Source organism: Leptonychotes weddellii, chromosome 16 (genome assembly GCF_054177405.1).
Source record: "Leptonychotes weddellii isolate Sample4059 chromosome 16, ASM5417740v2, whole genome shotgun sequence".
Lineage (NCBI taxonomy): Eukaryota > Metazoa > Chordata > Mammalia > Carnivora > Phocidae > Leptonychotes > Leptonychotes weddellii.
The window spans coordinates 1350629-1373268 of record NC_138384.1 but is presented as its reverse complement, the minus strand read 5'-3'; the positions used below and the strand labels follow the sequence as shown (position 1 = coordinate 1373268).

Below are 22640 nucleotides of genomic sequence, written 5' to 3'. Positions count from 1 at the left end.
AAACGGGGACAGGGAGTCAGCTCTCTATCCTGGTGCCGAGCGTCCCCAGGGCAGCCGCGGGGATGCGCCAGGGAACCCCACCGGCAGGTACTCTGGCCGACCCGCCTCTCCCCCCCCTCCCCCATGGGGCCTGGGGGCCTTTCTTGTGTCACACTGGGAAGTGGCCACACCCAGTTCCCTCCATGGAAGCTGCTGCTGGTGCTCTTCTGGCGGAGGTGGCCCCGACTTCTGTGAGGTCCCCAGCCTGTGACAGGCCCAGGTGGATTTATCGGCTCTCCTGGGAGCTCTGTGACTTTCCAGTCCTCGTTTCGGTGGCCAAGCCACTGAGACCCTGCTGCCCACCCCCGTGCCGCCGATGCAGAACCGGAGATGGGAGGGGTGGGCCCTGTCCGTGGAGGGAGGACAGGCGGGGAGGTTTGGGGGGAGCTCTGGTAGAAGGGGCTCCAGGGGCGGGGGCTGAGGGATGGGGGCTGGGCACCTTGCAAGCACCGGAGGGGCTGGGATGAAGGAGCTGTGTCCCATGGACACCTGCCCAGACGCCTGGTGGTCCCTTCCTGAGGACACCGCTCTGCAGCAGGAGCTCCACCATCTTGCCCTCAGGAGGACCGTCCGTCTGCCACCGAAGAGTGGCCCGTGAGGTGAGCTTTCGTCAGCATCTGCCTGTCCTCAGTGGACCCAGGACGAAAGATGGAGATTGTAAGAGTGGGGAAGAAAATAAAACCCAATCTGTGCTATTTAAAAAAACAAACAAACAGCTCATTTTAAATATAAAAACATAGGTGGATTGAAAGAGGGCAGAAAAAGCTGCACCACGAGAACACATCATGTGAAGCGGACACCAGACGGGCATCACCAGGGAGGCGGAGGGCGCCTCGTAATGGAGTGTCGCTCTGCAGGAAGACGTGGCCATGGTCCGTGTGCTCGCCCCGCTTGGGAAACTGGCAGTGGAGACCCCTGGAAACCCGTCTCTGCCAGCTGCAGAGCAGGGAGCCCTAGAGGAGGTGAGTCCCAGCACAGCCCCGTCCAAGCGGACCTAGCGGACGTTCACGGGACAGCCCTCCCCATCAGCAGAATGCACGTGTCTTACAAGTGGACACGGAACATTCAGCAACACAGACCCTATTCTGGGCCATCAAACAAATCTCTACAAATCGAACAGACGAGACGTTCTGTGGCCCATGTTATGTGGCCGCCGCTCTCGGAGTAGAAATGAGAGGCACACCCCGCAGACTCTGCAGGAGCCCCTCGCCGGGGTGACGTGATGGGAGGCAGGCCTGCCTTGTCGTCTGTCCCAGGTGCAGTGATAAGGGAAGGCAGGGGACGGGCCGGGGCGGGGGATGGGCTGGGTAGAAGAAGCCGTCGGGCCTGATGCGTGGGGATCGGCCCCCAAAGAGTGGACGACTGGGAGAGTGGCCTCGAGCACGCCAGTGTCTGAGTGGAGCCCTCACCGACAGAGGCTGCAGGTCAGCATGCAGGTGCCCGGCCGCGGCGCAGGCAGCCGGGGGGGACCCTCATGCTGGGGCAGTCCGTGCCGCCCACCAGAGGGGACACCACACGGCACCCAGACTGACGCTGCGTCCCAGACATGGGTCCATGTGACCGAAGGCTGCCCCCCATCCTGGGTGCTCCGGCCGCTCTGGGCAGTCCGCAGCCCCACGTGTCCCCGGCCTAGCACCCCATCTCCCTGGGGCAGGGTGCCGTTGACTGCTTAGCAGCAGTGCTGCGGTCCGCCTCCCGCTGGAAAACCCTGCGGAAAGTGGGAGGAACCAGCTCTTGAACGTATTCTTTCTGCCATGTCCCCAAAGACCCAGCCAAGGAGAAAGCTTTTTTAGCAAGAAACTGGAAAGAAAAAGGCCATTTTTCTTGGCCGCGTGGTCTCAGTTTCCTCTGCTCCTGGCGCTGGGTCTGTTTTCTCTGCCCTCGCTACAGAGCAGCAGGGGTGCCTGTCCCTGCCGGCCCGAGAGCCTCCGTCTCAGGCTGTGCTCACCTCCGAAGCTTGCAGCAGAGCAGACCTGCTACGCCAGGGCCACGGGGACTGCATTCACGAGCTGTTATGTCACGAGTGTGCTGGAAGGTGCTGCAGCCTCTTGAGACCTCAGAGGTGCAGCTCCCACACTCTTGTCAATTGAGCACGTGCTGCTGATGGGTTTATTCAGAGGACACTGGCTCTCGCTGGCCCGTGGCTCCGGCCTGCCTCAGGCTGGGCTTATACTGATACGCACACGTGCACATGCACGCGAACACACAGATGCATGCACATGCGCTACACATGCATTCACACACAGATGCGTGCACACACACGCACACAGATGCGTGCACGTGCACTACACTCGTGCACACATAGATGCATTCGTGAACTCACATATAAATGTACACTCACCACCACACGCAAAAACACTTGCACACTGTCTTACACACATGTGCACACAGACACACTCAAACATGCCAGTCTGGGTGGAACAATGGAAATATCCAGAACTCTGGAATCAGACCTCACCCACCAACACTGGATGTTGTTCCTTATCATTATTGTATACTCATTATTATATTCTATTCCAGGGGCGCCAGAAGGGGGTGCGGGCTGCCCCTGTGACCGTCCTTTTGGGTCGAGCTCCTGACCCCAGGTCTCCACATTCAAGGGTATCTTTCTCCAGTGGGACACTGGATTTCTCAGGGGGTCTGCTGATGGGTATCTGAAGTTGGCCTTTTTTTCCCCTCTCCTTACAAATTGGCTAGTAATGGGAAAACATCCCCTTAGCCAGAAGCCTCTGGAAACGAGGTGCTCCTCCCCAGCCGGTTGGGGGCAGCGACTGTGGAGGATCTGGGCTGGCTCTCCCCCCCCGCCCCGCAGTCTCCCACCCCGTGATGTGTTTGGGGGAAGGTGACCCAGACTCGTAGCATGTGCTGGAGGGTTGTTTTTGGCCCAGGCTCCGCACGAAGCATTTAGCTGGGGCTTGCCGGTCGCCTTTTCTCCCAGAGACCAGCTGGGGTGAAGAGCCGGAAGACGGCTCTGAATCATAAGTGCCAGCCATGGTTCCCCCCCCACCGCCCAAAGGTGGCAGGGGTCCCACTTCCCCTCGCAGAAGATAGCTCGGTGGCACGCACTGCTTCTGCTGCTGGAATGTGCCAGCCAGGCCTGTGCTTGAGCCTCTTTGTGTTGGAAAAATGTATGCAAAGTAAAATAAACACAGCCCTCCCTGGGAGGGCTCTGGTTCCAGGGCTCTGATTGGGCTGGGGGACACGGCGGCCAAAGGATTCAGGAATCAGCCCGTGATGGAGTCAAGATGAGTCCAGAGCAGCTGCTGCAAGACAGTCTCAGGGCACTGGACTGTGGACAGACTCCCCAGGGAAGGGCAGGGTGGGGATGGGGGGGGTCCTGGGGGAGGTGGGGTGTGCGAGGTGCCCCAGTCAGAGGCAGGAGCCCGTGGGAGTCTGGCCTGCAGGTCCCTGCATGAGATCGCCGAGGGCCCAGCTCTCCTGGCTGGTGAGCCCTGAGCAGATGGAGGGGGTGCGGACACCCAGGTGGGCTTGTGCTGAGAGCATCTTGGGTCCTGTCGGGGTCCCCGGAAGCCCAGTAGCGCCCTCCGTGCCCGTGGCCTTGGGAGACACTGAGCCTGGCTGGATGCACCGCTGCAGATGTGTGTCCAGCCTGAGAACACACACACATTCTATTAATAGCCACATTCTCTTTGATAGAAACGCAGATTGTTGTGAATACAGGAAGGAAACCTCCCCCCCCCCCGCCATCTCCTCAATGCAGTGTCACTATAATTAGAATGATGCTGGATTATGCCCATGGAAATAGCAAAGGGCAGCCCGCCTCACTCTGCTGGAGGATGCTCTCTGCGGTAATGTATTACCCACCCAGGACCCAACAACACTGTCCCCCTAGAGTTTATTTAGGGGTTTTTGGACTCGGAGAAGTCTCTGCAAATTGAATCTCAGAAATGCTGAGAGAATCCCAAGTGTGGTTTATAGAAACAGTCTGAAGTAGTCCAACTTAATGCCAGATTGCCTGCATTTTCTTACATCTGTGAAATCAAAACCAGACAGAATGCTTTATTAAAATGCAGTGCCTAATGCTGTGTTTTTCCCATGGCTAATATGATAGGCCCCAACTTTTTCAGTTTCTCTCTATGTTTATCTTGGAGGGTCTCGAATCCCGTGATGGATCCTTCCTCCTCCACCCTCCCTGCACCACTGCCTGGCCCTTTCTTCCCGGCAGGGTCTCGGGGAGGGGCCTGGCAGGCTGGTGGGGGGGGGCGCAGGGACGCCCGCCTTGCTGACCCGCCTGCAGGGGTTACAGCATCCACCCCGTGCGCCGGCCTCGCTCACACAGGCCTCTGGCTCCCGGGCTCACCATGCCTCCTTCTGTGACCCCGTCCCACTTGGGAATCTGGTCTGGCCCTGAGCTGATCCATGCTCCCTGTTTCCAAGCAAACCCTGCTGTTGACCCTCTCCGGAGCGCCTTCTCTTCCTGCCCTGGGGGCTCCCACTCATCTTCCCAGTGTCCACCCCCTCTGTGACACACCCCCTCCGCCACGAGTTCCCGTGTCACTCTGTGCATCCCGTCACTGTAGCATCTGTCATATCGCGGGTGGAGGTCTGCTGCCTGTCTGGTGTAGACCCGGGATGTCATCCCGAATGCCGGCCCCCAGGGTGGGAGGAGGGCTCGACTGCTGTGTTGAGAAGGGTTCTGAGGCTCACACTGACTCAGCAGGACGTACGTTCTTGTTTAACGACATCATCGTGTGCAAGGGAGGCAGAAGAGGCGGCTCCTGGACCAAACACAGTCTAGACCCAGCGATGCTCAAACTTGCTAGAGCATCAGAACCCGCGGGAGGATCCGTGGGCCCCGCCCCGCGAGCTCCTGCTTCAGGAGTCCTGGGTGGGGCCCCAGAATTTTCGTCTCGAGCAAGCCCCCAGAGGTTGTCAGCCCTGCTGGTCCGCAGGCCTGCCGCCTCGGCATCCCCTGGGACCCTGTTGGAAATGCAGACCCTCACCCTGCTCAGACCTGCTGCATGAGAATCTGCTTCAAAAAGACCCCTGGGGGGCTCCTCTGTGTATCACAGCAAGCACTGGTGTCCATCTCAGCTCCCCGGTGTAGGGATCATCCTGCTTATCCCGTGACCTTGGGGCACCAGCAGCCTCTGCACACAGGATGCGCCGCACACGTGCTCGGGAATGAATGCTTGGGAGGCCAAGTGTTGCCCCAGTGTTCCCATTTGAAAAGGAAGACCCTCCTCTTCCAAACCCGAGGGGAAGGTGCTCTGTCATAAACAGCGGAGGGCACTGCTTACACGGTTGCCCCTTTTCAACCATCTGGAGGCTCAAGGAGACGCAGCTTCAGCAAACACACCAGACTGTTGTCAGGCCTCCCAGAGCCCCTTTCTGCCCATGTCACCTCTGAGGACAGGACGAACCTGTCGGCACTTCCCAAACCAGCGCCAGAGAGAAGGGCCGGAAAGACACACTCGGCCAAGCTTGGGGGCCCGCACCGTGCAGTAGAGGGGTGCGGCAGCCTCGGGGGCCATGGTGGTTCGTTCCCGCCGGGTCCCTCACGGCGCCGCCTGGGCCCCGACTCGGGGGGATGTTGGGAATTGTGGGCACGTTGCCGGCACAGCTCTGGGAGCCCCTCTCTGGAAAGCACCGGGTATGTGTATCTATTCACCGTGCGTTCATTGTGCTCATGCTGTATGCGGGGCACTGGGCTGGGTTCGGGGGACATGCTCTCACAGACGGGATGTTCCCTGTGCTACTCGTCACTGTGGGAAAAGCCACAGAGACGTTAACCACCCAGGCGCCTCAGCCCACCCTGCTGCCGCCCCTACTGTTCAGTCCGTCTCCCCACTCCGATCCCTTGTGCTGTGAAGGAGGTGCTCCTGTGTGGGGCTGTGGGCTTTGGAGCGGTGGGTGGGTCCAAATCCGTCTAATAGCTAATCTGGATGTCGAGCCAAAACCTTCCCCTTTTCCGGACCTGTATTTTTTGTGTGTTCTGAAACGTTTTGAATATTGTAGACTCACAAAAGGCCAATTTCAGATCCAAGTGACATTTTATAGAGAAGAAAAGAGGAGCCCATAGGCACTTGCCTGGCTCACGGCCAAAGCAGGCCCAGTGCCTTCCGCTTTCCTCCCTGGCCCCTGCATGCCAGGCACCGTGCCAGGCCTCACCCTCTTAATCACACAGTGGGAGAGATGACATGTCTGTGACATTAACAGAGGCTTCTGCTAGCGGGAGGAGGGAAGGCAGGAAGGAGCGGGTAGCAGAGACTGAGCGAGAGAAGTAAACTGGGATGAGATCACACACAGCCGTATAATGCACTTTGGAGATGAGTTGTTGGCCTGCGGGCAATAGGGAGCCATTGAAGACTCTAGGCTGGGAGCAACACAAGCAAAACTGTGTTAGGAGCATCCCTGTCTGATTTGGTGGGGCTGAGCTGCAGGCTGAGGTGAGGCGGGTGCAGAACCTGGGAGAGGGGTTCCGTTGGCCCCAACGAGGGAAGCGCGTGTATAAAGGCATAAATGGGATTATTGCTCATTGTTGCAAAGTCATACTTTCCCATTGACTTACACGGCGTGTTAGCTTCCAGTTGTCTCTGTAACAAAGGACCACAAACATGGTGGCTTGAAGCAACAGACATTTACCCTTTCAGAGTCTGGAGGCCAGAAGCCCCAAATCAAGGTGTGGGCAGGGCCGCGCTGCCTCCAGAGGCTCCGGGCAAGGCTCCTTCCAGGCCCTGGGGCTCCCAGCCTCTCCCAGCCGGTGGCCACGTTGCTCCAGTGTCTGCCTCCGTCCAAGGACACTGTGATCGCGGTTAGGGTCTGCCCACCATCAGGGTAATCTCTTGGTGAGCCACTCGGCAAGGGCTTTGCCACGGTGGGCAGCACCTGTGGGAATTTCTCTGGGGCTGTTGCTCAGCGCTGCTCTCATGGCTGGGGGTTTGGGGCCGTGTGTTGGCTCCCCGTCAGCTGGAAGTGGCTTCCATGGGCTCTGACCTCACCGGGACCTGCCTCTGGGAAGCGCATCAGTGCCCATGAACTCTGACCCTCCCAGCAGCCCGGTGAGGGGTCTGGCGGCCACACTCCTGCCTGGACAGAGGTAGGACAGGCCCACTGGGAGCACACAAGCTCCCCCCCCCCGTTGCCCAGCCAGAGGTGCGCCCATGCTGTGTGTTCTGGTGAGTGGACTGGGGGCAGAGTGAGGGCAGGGCTTGGTGGCCGGGCAGCGGGAAGGTGGGGCCACCCGGGGAGGCAATTGCAGAGATGCCAGGCCACCCCTGGGTGGAGAGGCTCGCAGAGAATGTCACCCCCTGGACCCTTTGGGCCTCAAGCATGGATGGACATGCCGGCCCGGATGGCTGCTTCCGAGCTCACAGGGTATGTCTGATGGTACGTTTCTAGCTCCCCTTCCTTCTCAAGAGGACCCTGGCCCAAGCGCAGTAGCTCGGCCTCGGGAAGGTTCCGATCCAAGCCTCAGGGGGCGTGAGCGGATTGTTCTGAGGTCCTGCCCCAGGACCTCATGTCGTGGGCCTGACTTGAGTCACTGCCCCCCATGACTGGTCCCTGAGACCAGGTGATGGACGTCCTGACGGGTGGGCCCCATGGCTGTTCTTGGAGTCTGAAGCGCCCAGCCGCAAGGCCTGAGGAGGGGCAGCGTGGGGGGACCACGGAGACGCCGTCACCGGCGGTCGGGGCGTGGGTGCCCGGGAGGGCCACTGCTATCCCGTCAGCTGGGAAGGTCCGGCTCTGTGCCCTTGGAAAAGCGCTTGCAAAGACACACCAGTATTTAAGTCTCCAGCAACCACGTCAGACGTGCACTGGAAGAACCTGACATCTCACACGAAGTGAATTCATGCGATTACACACATCTTTGGTGAGTACAGCTTCCTCTGAACACCAGGGACGCTCTGAACTCTATAGGAAAAAGGCTCAGCTGTTTGCGCTTCCTGACAGCCCCGTGCCTTGGGCATGTGAGCCTCAAACCCCGCCACGGGAGCGGGGGAAGGGAGAGAGTATTCCCTGAGCATCTACTGCGTGCGAGGCTCCCCAGGAGCACCCGCCAGACATCTCATTTAGTCCTCAACAGCCTTGAGAAGAGCGTATGGTCGTCCCCATGCACCCCTGAGGAAACTGAGGCTCAGAGAAGCTCAGTGACTCACCTAAGGAGCACCCAGCAGCAGGTGCTGGACCGGAGTGGAGCCCCAGGAACAGGTGCACGCATTCAGGTGCCTTTCGTTTTTTTTAAAGATTTTATTTATTTATATGAGAGAGAGAGAGTGAGCACAAGCAGGGGGAGCAGCAGAGGGAGAGGGAGAAGCAAGCTCCCTGTCGAGCAGGGAGCCCGATGCGGGACTCGATCCCAGGACCCTGGGATTGTGACCTGAGCCAGAGACAGACGCTCAGCCGCCTGAGCCCCCGGGTGCCCCTCAGGTGTCTCTTTTCAATGGAAACTTTTCTGTGTCCTCATGTGCTGAGGGTTGGGACGCCATCACTTTCTAGACAGCCTCTCAGATGCTGTCCCCGTCCAGCATGGGGAGCCGAGCGGGGTTGAAGAGCCCCCACAGCCCTCGGGTGTCTTGGAAGAGGGCTTGGTTGGACCTCGCGCAGACGCTGCGCTCAAGGGGTTCCTCTGGGCGAGCAGGATCTGAAGGCTTCAGGAGAGTGTTTGGGGGTAGAAATGGGGGTGTTGTCTGCGGGAGATAATCTCACACCCCAGGGGAACCGTGCCCAGGATCCCCGTCCTCCTACTCACCATGCTCAGCTCTTCCCACCTTGATTTGCTGCTCTGACCCCATTTCCCGGAACAGGAGAATGGGACCAGCAGGACCCCTGCAGGGCGTGCGCTTCCCAGTGACCCCTGCCTCGGGCCCCATAGCTGGAGGCCAAGGGCTAGGGACCAAATCTGGGTCTTCGGGCTCGATACCCTTTGTAATCCCCAAGGTTGCTGCAGGTGACTTCTCCACAAACTAAGCGTGTCGTATTGTGGTCTGTGGTGTGAAAGCCTTTCTGCTTTGCTTGGTCTTCTTACCCAGAGGTTTCCTTTTCTCCCTCGTAGCGAGTGCCTGGCACACCAGGCCTAGCGCCCCCAGCAGCTCTGCCGGCCCCAGAAGGTGATTAAGGCCATGACGGCCCACGGCCCCGTGAGGTTGGTGTCACGGCCTCCCCTGTGCAGGAGAGACCCTGAAGGTGTAGGAAGCGCGGGTTCGCAGCTCCACGTCTCGCCCCGGGCAGGTCTCAGCCCCACAGCTGCACGAGGTCCCAGAGGCCCAGGACGGCTCAGGTTCTAAGCTAGACTGGGGTGTGTTATCACTGAGAACAGACATGCCCCTGGCGTGTCCCCTCCCCGCCCTCCTCTCCCCTTTCCCGCCCTCCCGTGCCCTCCCTTCCTCCGCCCGGCCCGTCCCCTGCCCGGCCTGCCCTGCTGTGAGAACTGGCGGTCACCCTTCCCGCCTTGGGTGGGGGGCACACTGGCAGGTCGCCCTCTTGCTTGTGAAATTGGTTAATTTGGCATCAGCACGTCTGTGGTTGTCCAGCTCATCCTTCATCACATCAGGGCCTGTGGGCCAAGTACAGCCCAACATGCTGCGGGTACTCTCCTGCCAAGTATGAGAGCCTCTGACCAGGCCAAGTGGTGTGCGTCCAGCAGGGCGTCGAGGCCTGGGAGGTGGCGTGGGGCTGTTACTGCCGAGGGTGAGTGGTCAGTCTGCCCTGGATGCTGCTTTGGCCTCACGATATGGAGACATGTTCCTGAGAGGGAACTGTGTCTGCTGCCGTTGGGATGTACATTGTAGGGACGTGATCAGTGAATGGGTCTCCTGCCCAGCTCCTGAAAGGGTCATTTGCTCTGTTCTGGGTCTTTCTCTCTACCTAATGAATTGCCCCTGAGGGTTCCCGTCCTGATCTCCCTGAGGGCTCCTGACATGATCTCCCTGAGGGCTCCCATCCTGATCTCCCTGAGGAGTTCCTGTCCTGATCTCCCTGAGGAGTTCCTGTCTTGATCTCCGTGAGGGCTCCCGTCATGATCTCCCTGAGGGCTCCTGTCCTGAAATCCCTGAGGGCTCCTGTCCTGAAATCCCTGAGGGCTCCTGTCCTGATCTCCCTGAAAGGTTCCCATCCTGATCTCCCTGAGGGGTTCCTGTCTTGATCTCCGTGAGGGCTCCTTCATGATCTCCCTGAGGGCTCCTGTCCTGAAATCCCTGAGGGCTCCCGTCATGATCTCCCTGAGGGTTCCTGTCTTGATCTCCCTGAGGGCTCCCGTCATGATCTCCCTGAGGGCTCCCTTCATGATCTCCCTAGGGTTCCTGCTCTGATCTCCCTGAGGGCTCCTGTCCTGATCTCCCTGAGGGGTTCCCGTCCTGATCTCCCTGAGGGCTCCCTTCATGATCTACCTGAGGGTTCCTGCTCTGATCTCCCTGAGAGGTTCCCGTCCTGATCTCCCTGAGGGCTCCTGTCCTGCTCTCCCTGAGGGTTCCTGCTCTGATCTCCCTGTGGGCTCCTGTCCTGAAATTCCTGAGGGTTCCTGCTCTGATCTCCCTGTGGGCTCCTGTCCTGAAATCCCTGAGGGCTCTCGTCATGATCTCCCTGAGGGCTCCCGTCATGATCTCCCTGAGGGATCCCGTCATGATCTCCCTGAGGGCTCCCGTCCTGATCTCCCTGAGGGTTCCCGTTCTGATCTCCCTGAGGAGTTCCTGTCTTGATCTCCATGAGGGCTCCCTTCATGATCTCCCTGAGGGTTCCTGTCTTGATCTCCCTGAGGGTTCCTGTCTTGATCTCCCTGAGCGCTCCTGTCCTGATCTCCCTGAAAGGTTCCCGTCCTGATCTCCCTGAGGGGTTCCTGTCTTGATCTCCGTGAGGGCTCCCTTCATGATCTCCCTAGGGTTCCTGCTCTGATCTCCCTGAGAGGTTCCTGTCCTGATCTCCCTGAGGGCTCCTGTCCTGAAATCCCTGAGGGCTCCCGTCCTGAAATCCCTGAGGGCTCCCGTCATGATCTCCCTGAGGGCTCTTGTCCTGAAATCCCTGAGGGCTCCCGTCATGATCTCCCTGAGGGCTCCCGTCTTGATCTCCCTGAGGGCTCCCGTCATGATCTCCCTGAGGGCTCCCGTCCTGATCTCCCTGAGGGCTCCCGTCCTGATCTCCCTGAGGGCTCCTGTCCTGCTCTCCCTGAGGGTTCCTGCTCTGATCTCCCTGTGGGCTCCTGTCCTGAAATTCCTGAGGGTTCCTGCTCTGATCTCCCTGTGGGCTCCTGTCTGAAATCCCTGAGGGCTCTCGTCATGATCTCCCTGAGGGTTCCCGTCATGATCTGCCTGAGGGCTCCCGTCATGATCTCCCTGAGGGCTCCCGTCATGATCTCCCTGAGGGCTCCCGTCATGATCTCCCTGAGGGCTCCCGTCCTGATCTCCCTGAGGGCTCCTGTCCTGCTCTCCCTGAGGGTTCCTGCTCTGATCTCCCTGAGGGCTCCTGTCCTGAAATTCCTGAGGGTTCCTGCTCTGATCTTCCTGAGGGCTCCTGTCCTGAAATCCCTGAGGGCTCCCATCATGCTCTCCCTCAGGGTTCCCATCCTCATCTCCCTGTGGGCTCCTGTCCTGAAATCCCTGAGGGCTCCCATCCTGATCTCCCTGAGGGCTCCTGTCCTGCTCTCCCTGAGGGTTCCTGCTCTGATCTCCCTGAGGGCTCCTGTCCTGAAATTCCTGAGGGTTCCTGCTCTGATCTCCCTGTGGGCTCCTGTCCTGAAATCCCTGAGGGCTCCCGTCCTGATCTCCCTGAGGGCTCCTGTCCTGATCTCCCTGAGGGTTCCTGCTCTGATCTCCCTGTGGGCTCCTGTCCTGAAATCCCTGAGGGCCCCAAAGTCAGCACTGCTTACCTTGCCGTGCTCCACACAGCCCCTGGAGGCAGGAGCCTGTCATCTCAGTCCTCAAGGAGATTAAATGATCTTCTCAAGGTCTCAGGGACCCTGCCTCTGAGCCCGTGCCCACAGCTGCAGCAGCATGGCTGGGTTCTTGGGGCAGTGGCCTCCCTGTTGACGTGGCCAGCTGCTGATAGGGGAGGTCAGGGGGCCTCAGGCGCTGGAGCTGGGTGACTCTGTGGGCGGGGCGCCCTGACCCAAGGAGGTGGACGTGCTGGACCGCGTAGCAGGGGAGGAGGGTAGCAGAGCAGTGCGGGGCTGGCAAGGCAGGCGGCGTGGGCGGGATGGGGAGGAGAGGTGGCTGCTCTCACATGACATCTGGCAGAAATCTCAAGACGTTCCCTCCTCTTGGCATCACGACATTCCGTCTCCCGTTCTCCACCATCTGGGGACTTTTGTTATCAGCAGGAACCTCAGAAGTAAAGCCCCGCGTGGGTGGTACAGGCCAGCCCAGTGCGGGAAAACTGAAGGACGTGCTGGGTCGGGACGGAGCTGCAGGCGTGTCAGCCTCCCGGTGAGGTCCTTTGCCGGTGACCCTCCCTGCCCACCATGGAAGGAGGCCAGGCCTGAGAGCCAGTGCTGTGTCTGGGATGGGCGGGCAGTTCGGGACCCAGCACTTGGCGGACGGGAGCTGGTGCTGTGCCCGCGCTCTTCTCAGCCTCTCAGCAGGTTCGGGACCGGGCAGGGAGCCTCGGGGGAGGGGCTGAGGAGCCCGCTGAGCACATGAGATGTCACCCGAATGGCACCCACGAGGTGCCCGGCAGTGTGACCTCATCTGACCCCTGGCGGACGGGGCAGCAGGGAGGTCACCGCCCATGAGGACTGACAAGATGCACCGGAAGGTACCTGGAACACATTTGAAATGTGTTATTTGTCTTCCTTCGGGGCCGAGGGACAAGAGTGAATAGCAGTACTGAGGGCGGGAGGGAAGGGTGTGGTGCGTGTCGGGGCGAGAGCCAGAACCCCACCACTGTCTCCCTGGTGGGCCGAGCGATCGAGTCCACCCTTTATGTGCTCATTCCCCGAACACCGAGGCATGGTGATGGAATTCCCGCTGGGACATCAGCAAGGAAGACTAAGCCATCTGTGCTCCTGCAGAATGTGGGCAGCTAGGAGACCACGGTGCTGGTCCCTGGTTCGGATTCTTTTGTTGGGGGACCAGGGGCGAGTCTCAAGCTGCCGGTCACACACTGGCTGTTTGCATCCCCCCAAAATTCCTGTGTTGGAACCCTAGCCCCCAAAGTGGTGGCACCCGGAGGCGGGTAAGGCCTGGGGAGGTAGCCGGATGCGATCCTGAGAGTGGGGCCCTCATGGTGGCCCTCGTGCCCTCGTGAGAACAGGAAGGGCCCCCTCTTCACCTTGCGGGGCACCACAGCCTGGCTCTGCTCCGTGGCCACACTCCTGGGTTCTGGAACCTGAGGGACTGGGACTGTGCCCCAGTAACATGGCCGAGAGGCCTTGTAACCCCACATCCTCGGGACAGAATCCAACCCCTGGCTCTGCTCACCGACTTTCCCTTCCTGCGGCTTATCACCTTCCTCCGCAGGTGCGCCGGCCCCTGACAGCTGCCCCATTTCCTAAGAGCCGCTGAGCCACAGGAAAAGAAATGGGAGCACCCAGGAGCTCGGGCCCCGCCTCCCTGCAGGCCCGCAGCGGCGTGGCGGGGCCGCCCTCTGTTAGGGCTGCTACGGAAACACAGCTCGGCCTGCGATACCACAGGCTTGGCGGAGGTCCGTTCCTCTGCCGGAGCGGGCAGCAGGGCCCTGGAAGAAACCGCCCGCGCTGACTCGCGTCCCCTGCCCGCGGGACCCTCACCGCTCCCAGGCCTGGCAGCTTCGGGCCCAGGTGCTCGGCCAGCGTCTGGAAGTGATTAGCACTCGCAGGAGAGAGAGAGACACCACGTGGCGTGGGGCAGGGAGGAAGCCGGGGATTTCTCGCCGCCTCCTCTCCCCCTTCCCCTTTTTTGCTGTGATTCACTTTGGCGAAGATTTATGCCCTTCCTTATTTTCCAGTCCAGCGGTTTGTCAACATTTCAGTGGACTTGCATAAACCCACCTTTCCCAAGCCAGGCTGGTGCCGGCCAAAAGGGAAATGTTAGCTGCCGCTCCGTCCTTTAAAAGGCAGTCAAGGGAGCAGAGCAGGGTCCGGTTTCCTGGCTGAGAGGAAGCCCAGCCTGAGCGGCAGGTCGGGGACACTCACGGAAGGCCCCGCCGCTCGCCCAGGGAGTAATTCTAACGGCAGCCCCATGGGAGCCGGTGTGGGTGGGGGCGCCCGGGCTCCGAGGCCTGGCGCTGGCCGTGCGGACCACCCGCCCTCAGACAGCCAGGCAGGGTCGTGCACACGCGGTCTTGGCAGCAGGTAACCTGTGCGCGGGACGTGCTTCTGCAGGAGCATGAATTTTGCAGTGTGTACACACCACACCTCCCTGACTTGAGAGAGCCCAAGGAAGCCAAGAGGGCGGGAGGCCCTCCCTTTCTGGTCTGGGCAGCCTGCGCCACCGTGGACAGCCGGTGGGGGGGCCGTGGGCCGCAGCTCCTGCGGCTGGTTTGATAGGAGGCTGTTGATGTGTGAGGATTTTCCGGGGAAGCAAGAGGCTGCTGGGCTGGGTTTGGAGGCTGCCGCCGTCTGCCCGGTCCTGTCCAGAAGGCCTGGCACTCTGGTGCGGACAGGCCTCGCCGAAGGGATGAATCCAACAGACGATGGCACACGGAATTCTGTTGGAAAGGGTAGTGTGAGTGATGCGGAGACCTTGGGCTGTCACGGCAAACAAGAGAAGGGGCCCTGTGGCTCTTCCACTGGCTTCTGTACCTGAGCTGTCTAGACAGAAATCCATTCTGGAGGAATTCGTGGTCTGACAGGTTAGAGCTGTGAAGAGAGCACCGAGGATGATGGATGGCCTGATAACCAGCCCCACGGGGCCTGACTTGGGAAACTGGGGCTGTCCTCCCTGGGAGGGGCAGCAGCGCCCCCCCAGACCTCCCCCCGGCTCTCGGGCCAAATCAGCAATGCTCTATTTTTACCTGAGACCGATGCTCTGACTCTCCTCCGTCGGGCCTGCTGCATCTGGAAGTCAGCCTCACTCTGGAACTGATGCCCAGAGAGGTGACAGGGACAGTGTGAAGGTGTGCCCAGAAGCTGCGTGTTCACATCCCAGCCTTGATCTGTCCGGAGGGCACCCGGCCTCTGACCGGGCTGGCCCGGGTCGGATCTGCTGCTGGTGACCAGAGGCTGCCGGGGGCAGGTAAGACCCGGGCCCCCCACGGGGCAGCATTTTCCATTTGGACGAGGGAGGGGCCCAGCCTGGAGCAGCTCTCCCTGGGTCCACACACAAAGGTTCACACAAAAGAAGGGGGTCCCCTGAGAATTAACCACTGCAGGTCGCTAGAAAGATGCCAAGGGGGTGGGAAACGTGGGGGAGCACGAGGGGGGTCTCACCCTTGCTGTGTCCTCTGCGGTCCTCACGATGGCCCTTTGCGCCGGGATATCACCTCCTGGACAGGAAGGTGAGGCTCGTGGTCTGCTCCTGCCACAGCTCCGGCCCCGGGGCCACACGGCCTCCGTTGCCAACTTCTCCCTGCTCCTCAGGGGTGGTGGGCCTTGGAGGGACTGCTCGCTTTGGAGAAGCCGGTTTCTCCTCGTCCAGGTCACGTGGCACCTGGCTCTCCAGAGCAGAAACATTGTGTTCACTGGTCGTGTCTGTGCGGCTGACCGTCTTCAGGACCTCGTGGCCGCCACCCTCTTCCCCGTGATTCCCTGGGCTTGGTCTGCACCGCCGAGACCGACACACCTAGGGAGCTGGCTGTCCCCCTCTGGAGGCCTTCAGACAAACCATACTTCATGGTGGAGCAGAAACGTCAAGACGAGCACGTGCAGGTAGATGGGAGAGGAAAGCAGCCCAGACCAGCCTTCGCCTTGGGGGTCCTGCCCCCTTGCGCGGGGGGAGGGCTGTCTGGCCACCGAAACAGCAGCTGGATAGGACAGCCTCTTCACACCGAGTCACCCACCAGAACAGATTTCTCGTCTCTGTATTCTCGGTGCTGGGAACACAGTAGGTACACAGACTGGTGTCACATGGGATTCAATGCTCAGTGGAGAGGACATGTCATTCCCAAAGGCGTGTGGGCCAGGGTTTGGGATGCCATGACCAGGCTTGTATTTCGGAGGAACCCTAGCCCGTTGGGTTAGCTAAGCACTGCTGCATCACAAACACCCCAAAAACACAGCAGCTGAATGCAGTCAGCATGAACCATCTCCCCATTTCTGTAGGCCAGGAACCTGGCAGCGGCTTCGCAGGGTGGGGCCAGCTCCATGGTCCCCCAGCCATGGTGTCAGCTGGGCTGCAGCCATCGGAAGCCTGCCCAGCCAGGCCTGGGGGGTCCACCTCCAAGCATGTGCCAGGAGGCCTCCGTCAACCGCCGCTTCATGGAGCTCCCTCGCGCCCCGGTGGGGCTGCTGGAGCTCCCTCACGCCCTGGTGGCCGGCGTCCCCACGGCGAGCGATCCCGGGGAGCAGGCAGGGCCTGCAGTGTCCCTGAGCTCATCATGTACGTCACACGCTATCATGTCCGCGGCCTTCTGTGCCTCTCAAGCCAGTCCTGAAGCCCGGCCCACGCTCAAGGGGAACGGACTTTAGTCTCTGCTTTTGAAAGGAGGAGTGTTGACGTATTTGGGGACGTGTTTTATTTATTTATTTTAAAGATTTTACTTATTTATTTGACAGAGACACAGCGAGAGAGGGAGCACAAGCAGGGGGAGTGGAAGAGAGAGAAGCAGGCTTCCCGATGAGCAGGGAGTCCAATGTGGGGGCTCGATCCCAGGACCCTGGGGTCATGACCTGAGCCGAAGGCAGATGCTTAATGAGTGAGCCACCCAGGCGCCCCCTTTTTTTTAAAAAAAGATTTTATTTATGTGGGGACGTGTTTTAAAGCCGCCATGCCCGTAAAAACTGGATGAGGCTGATCATTCATTTATTCAGGAAGTACGTGAAGCTCACATTGTTTTGGGTGAGATGGGTAACAATTGGCCACGCTCCTCATCACATGCGCTCAAGACAAAGCCACCCGAAGGGTCCGCGCTGCCCGGGGAGCCCCTGTGTCTGAGAGGGGGAGGGCCATGTCCGGCAGGCGCCCGCTCTGACTGCCCGACTCCGAGGACTCGCCCCGGCTGTGGAGTGAGGCTGGCGAGAAGCCGGTGCCGCCGGCCCCACCTGCTTCACCGCCGAGCTCCCCGCCGCCGTGGAAACGCTCTGCACGCACATTCACACCATAACCCTCCATCACATGTGGCTGTGGATCACTCGAAATGTGTCTCGTGCAGCCAAACAACTGAGTGTTCACTTTTATTTAATTCTAACTCATTTTGAATGGGTTAAGTAGCCGCCCAGGGCTAGTGGTGACCGCCAGGGACGGTACAGGTCAGAGAGTGGGCGCTGGGGCACACGTGGCCACCAGGAAGGAGGGAAGGAGTGGCTGGAGCCGGGACGACCTGGGGGCAGGGCCGCCGACCAGCTTGGTGATGGATTGGTGAGAGTGGGCAGGCGGCGAGGTGCCCCAGCCTTGGGACTGTGGCATCGGGGCTGACTTCTGCCCTGGTTCTGTTTCTGCCGGCTGGACGGCAGGGGTCATCGTGTGCCGGCTCCTCAGGCGTGTCGTGAAGCTCAGACACCATGGCCAAGAGCCCGCATGGCCCAGAGTCAGGGAGTGGTGGCCCAGCGGCCCCGGCACACGGCAAGGCGAGAGCCCTCGTCTCCACTGGCGCTCCTCCTGCGTAGCCGGGGGCACCGCTGCCTCCTACTGTCGTCTTGGTGACCGGTGTTGGCCCGGGTTCTGCCAGGACCCCACTTGGTGCATTTTGGGGCTCACTAGGATCCATGGTGGGCCATGGCCTAACGTCCCAGCTCTGGTCCACACACGCCCCCAGAATGCCTCCCACTTTCCTACTCTGACTTCACCCCGGGGGGAGACTGGAGAGGGCACTCCTGGCTTCGCTGGTTCTCGCTGAAGCGGCTGTGGGTGTTTTCCAAGGACACCTCTCAGTGGCTGTGCACCTGCCGGTCACAGAGACCGGGCCGGGCAGGGAGGGAGGGGCTGCGGGTCGCAGCCAGGCCCACGGCCCAGTCCTGGGTCGCGTGCCCCTGTGGGTTCATGGCTTAGAGAGGCCCCTCTCCCAGCACAGCTCTCTGCCCCAGAGGCACGGTGGCACCAGGGTTGGGTGGAGCGTCGGGTTGCCACAGGGGAGCCCAAGGCTCCGGAGGAGCCTCGCGGGTGTTGGCCAGCCCGCTGGGAAGCTCTGTGTCTGTGAGCCTGTCCCCGAGGTTTCCCTTGGCCTCCTGGCATCCAACGGCCCGGGGGACGAAAGGGCCATGTGAGAGCAAACCGTGGAGTTTGCCAGAGAAAGATGAGACCTTTTAGTTAGAAAAAGAGTGTTTTCAGAGGAAAACTGTAGCTGACACCGGGCAAACGTCTGATAGACCAGAGAGGAATCCGCGCGGCCCCTTGGTGCCCTTGTCTGTGTGGTGGGAGCGCGCCAGCAGGAAGCATTCCGCCCAGAGCCTCGGGCCTCAGGGGCGCTGAAAGCATGTGGCGTGAGAGCCCTCCCCAGCCTCTGTGCCCAGGGTTGTTTCGATAAAGGCTCCCGTGCACCTGCCTGTCCCCGCGGACATTCCTTGGTGAGCGTCCCATCTTCCTCAGGAACCAGCCGGCCCGGACCACCCGCAGACTTGCGCAGCGAAGCAGGATCTAGTTTCGGGCTCCTGCTTTCCTTAAATGCTTTTGTTCTGGGGAGAGTCTGGGGAGGGGACGATGGCCCCAAGCGACGTGCAGACAGGAGGGACAGAACACGCCCACGGGTTCTCACAGACCCTCCAGCTGTCCCGTATTCCCTGCATTGCTTCACCTAGGCAGGGCCTCGGGGGGTGGCCGGGAGTAGAGCTGCCCGCCTGGGATGGCAGAGGTGGGTAGCCCGGGGCGGGTCCCCGTGTTGCTCTCAGCTCCCTGAGTGCTCCTGTCTGGTGGGGAAGCAGAAGGGACATGAGCTAAGGGTCCGGCTGGACTTAGGGTTTCCAGTCCTGGGAGCCCGAGAGCTTTCTCCCCTGGGCTGAGCCCAAGGTGGCTCACCACGCGGCTAGCGGCCCCTGCCTCCAATCCCCTGGTACAATGCTCTTCACTGGGTGCCTCCAGGTCCCATCCTGGGCTGCAGGAACAGTCCTGCTGGTGAGGGGAGATGCCCCCTCACAGGGACGATGACCAATGGATGAAAGGGGTAAATGCATACAGTCAGTGAGGGAGCAATCATGAGGGTGTGCTGGTAGCACCACCAAATCCTGGCAGACTTCCTGGAGGAGGCAGCATCTGGGAAGCCGTTAGACTCAGCAGGAGCCAGTAGATGAAGCGGGAAGCAGAGACTGGTTCAGTTCTCAACGGCAGCCCAAGAAGAGGGACGTGCTTATGCCCAAGGATGGCCTCCAGAGCATGGATGGAAGGAAGACTTCCCTTGGAGGCTGGGAGAGCTGAGAAATCATTGCTTCGAGGCCAAAGTCCAGAGGGTGACTGAGGACTTGCAGTAGAGATGCGAGCTGACCTCTGTCACCCAGAACCCCAGGCCTACGCAGATGAGAGAGCGCTTCCCACGTCCACCAGCTGAGCCACAGCAGGAAGGACCAGCTCCCCAGCTCTCTGGGAGTCTGCCTGCTTACATCCCGGCCAGGGGCGGGTGTCCCAGCCACAGCTCAGTGAGGGCAGCCTGGACCAGTGGCCGGCAGCCGGGTTCCCTCGCTGGCCTCACTGTTAAAGCCACAGGACGAGGAAGCCCCAGACACGCTCCCATGTCTTCTGTGAACATTCGCAGCCCCTCACCGCTCACCAAAAAATGCATGTTCCTGCGCCATCCCCATCTGCCCCGGCTGCAGGAGAGGGGACCCGCGGCTGCCTCGGTGGGTCCCCCGTGTATGCAGCAGGTGAGGGAGCTGGGCTGGCTGGGCTCATGCCCTTGCGAGCCCACTCCCTTGGGCAGGGACCTGGGCAGGTGTGTGCGGCCAGGGACTGGCGGCCCCTCTGCTCATGGACCCCCCAGCCCCAGACACTGGTTTGTCACTGCTGAGCGGCATGGGCCTCCCTGGCCTGTGACCTAGAGCCAGCCGATGGCCCACTCTGTGCTTCAATTTACTCCTCTGGGGTGTGTGTGTGTGTGTGTGTGTATGTGTGTATGTATAAAAGTATAAAACCCTTTACAAATAAAGGGTTAAGAGCCAGCTTTGGTTTATAGGTGGTTCACAAACCAGATTGGGGACAGATTTGGCTGTAGGCACTTTGCAAGCCCTGGAGTGGACAGTTGGGGCAAAATCAGCGCCCGCCTCGGAGGGTCCTGCAGACGTGCCTGGAACAGTTCTTGGTGGTTCTGCAGAGGACCTTTGGAAGATGTGGCCGTGTTTGCACTTACAGGGTGGGGCACGGTGTGTGTGTGCAGGAGTCTCTCAGGGCCCCGAGACTCCTCCCGGGGCATCTGTGGGGCCAGCATCTCGGGGCGTGGAGGTGAACAAGGGGCAGTGGTGTGGGGTCGAAAGGGTCCTGGGTGGGCAGAGGGGTCTGTGCCTGGCGGGTCCTTAGTGTCCCTTCAGAGGCTCGGGGGGAGTGTCCTTCCCTCCTCTTGCAGCTCCTGGAGGCTCCAGGGGTCCTGTGGCCATGTCCCTCCACCTCTGCCTCCATCTTCACGTGGCCTCCTTTGTGTGTCTCTGGGTCTTCACATGGCCTTCTCGTGGGGACACCAGTCACTGGTGAGGGCCCACCTTAATGACTTCATCCTGACTTAATCCCATCTGCAAAGACCCTATTTCCAAATGAGTCCCAGTTCACAGGGACTGGGGGTTAGGACTTCAATATATATTCTGGAGGAGCCTAATTCAACCCATAACAAGTACAAATTTTGAAATAAGAATTGTTTAAGAGGTGCATCATAAGCCCCAGGGAGTGGCTAGAAGTGACCGGAGATCCCTGGGGTCATGTGCGCTGCATGCCCGGTGTCGGCCCACAGAGCCCTCTGCTGTCTCAGCCGCACGGGGCTGTTGCTGCCCTCCTCGTGGAAGACTGTCCAGGGGGTGAGTGGAGAGGAGAGAAGAGTGGTTTGGCCTCATGCTTCCAAAGGGTTTTCCCCAACAGACAAGAGCAAGAGACACTTAGAGAAGAGGTTGACACCGTGCTGGCCACAACACAGGACCACCTTTCTGGGAGGGTCAGGCCCGCGGTGCAGGCTGCGTGAGCAGCTCCCACATCTCTAGGGACGCCTCTGCCTCTGCCCCCTGTGATTTCACTTGACCTCTCGAAGGCTGAAGGTCGCAGGGGTGCTGACTGCATTTTCCCGAGAAGCCTGCAGCTTTGCGCTGTGGTTCCAGAGACCTGGATCCAACCTGACGTGGAAAACGGAGTAGTTTCTCTGCAGCTAAGCTGGGGTTCCAAGTTGGGTACTGGCAGCCGGACCCTGGGTGTCTAGGAAGTTGGCGAGTGGCGCCCTGTGGGCGTCCAGGAGAAAGCTCAGCGTGCGCCAGCCTGGCCTGTCTAATGTGAAAAGCAGTGCGCGGTGGCGGTCCCACGGAGGGAGCAGAGACCTGCATACGTTCCTGGAACGTCACGGCCTTTCTGTCATGAGGCGACCCGGCCGGCACCCCGACTTCACCCCAGACGTTATGGGAAGCCTCTCGCCACATGAATCTGAGGGAGCTCATTATTTTGGGAAAACAAATGGTGAATGAGGGAATAATATCCGAATACATAACCCCAAACCACGATGGAGAGCTTTCCTGAGAGGAAGTCAGCGTCTCACGACCCCTGACAGCAGCATTCCTGCTCCCTTGGGGAGATTTGAGCGCCCTCCCCCCGGGACAGGGGCGCTGAGAGCTTTCGGGAAGGGAAGGGAAGGACAGCTCCCTCCGCGCCTGGAAACGCAACTCCAGCCAGACTTCTCCACTTTGGCTGCGTGTTCAGAGGGCATGTTTTTCAGGGTTCAGTGCAAATGCAAACACCACGGGCAGCCTGACATCAACCTCACAGTCTTCTCCACATCCTGTGTCAGGGGCTGAGCTCCTGTGCGGCGAGGCTGGAGGTGGCACGGAGGGCCCTGGAGTCAGGCGAGGCCTCTCCGTGCAAGCTGCCCGAGCAGTGGGAACGCCCGGCTGGCCCGCAGACAGCGCAGGCGACAGCCCGGCCGCCTCCCCGCAATGAGGTGTCAGAGAGGCGCTGTCTCCGGAGATGTCCTCTCAGACTGCGTGAAGAAGAGTGATGTGTGTCAGCTCACAAAGGCCAGAGAAATGATGGATTTAACATGGATCTGGAAAGAAGCCCCAAAAACCAAGGAAAGTCAGCAGGGAGGCCAAGCCTGGGGAATGTTCCAAGAAGGAATGGAGGACTGTGGCCTCGGAGGGTCCCAGACAGCGGGAGGGCCGCAGGGATGAGGGTGGGGTGGGCCAGGGACACTGGTTCCGCAACCGAGGGGCAGGTGCAGGGCGGGCTGGGGCAGGGCGCTGCCGCCCCCGCGGGATCCAGGTCTCTAAGGAGGCCCAGGTAGGGGCACTGAGCAGGACACACAAGGCCCGTGGACACGGGGTGGCATCCCCCGAGGGGTGTGGGGTCTGTAGACGGCAGCATGGTCTTGGCCGTGTTTGAGCGAGCGAGCCCAGTCCTGGGAGAAGCAGGGAAGGCAACAACTGTCTGAGGGAGGGCTTCCACCGACCTTCCCCTCGTGGGGTGCAA

The 22640-nt window shown here is 60.4% G+C and overlaps 1 protein-coding gene across 2 annotated transcripts in view; it reads left to right on the top strand.

Moving 5' to 3' along the window:
- ZNF469 (zinc finger protein 469) overlaps positions 1-22640 on the top strand; it is a 183601-nt gene that overhangs the window by 8774 nt on the left and 152187 nt on the right. The window contains exon 1 of one of the 2 annotated variants that reach the window (XM_081806245.1): positions 14140-15143. The exons of the other annotated variant lie outside the window; for it this stretch is intronic. The gene's annotated coding sequence lies outside the window, so the exon portion shown is untranslated. Of the gene's footprint in view, positions 1-14139; positions 15144-22640 lie in introns of those variants that run through there. 2 annotated transcript variants of the gene reach the window in all.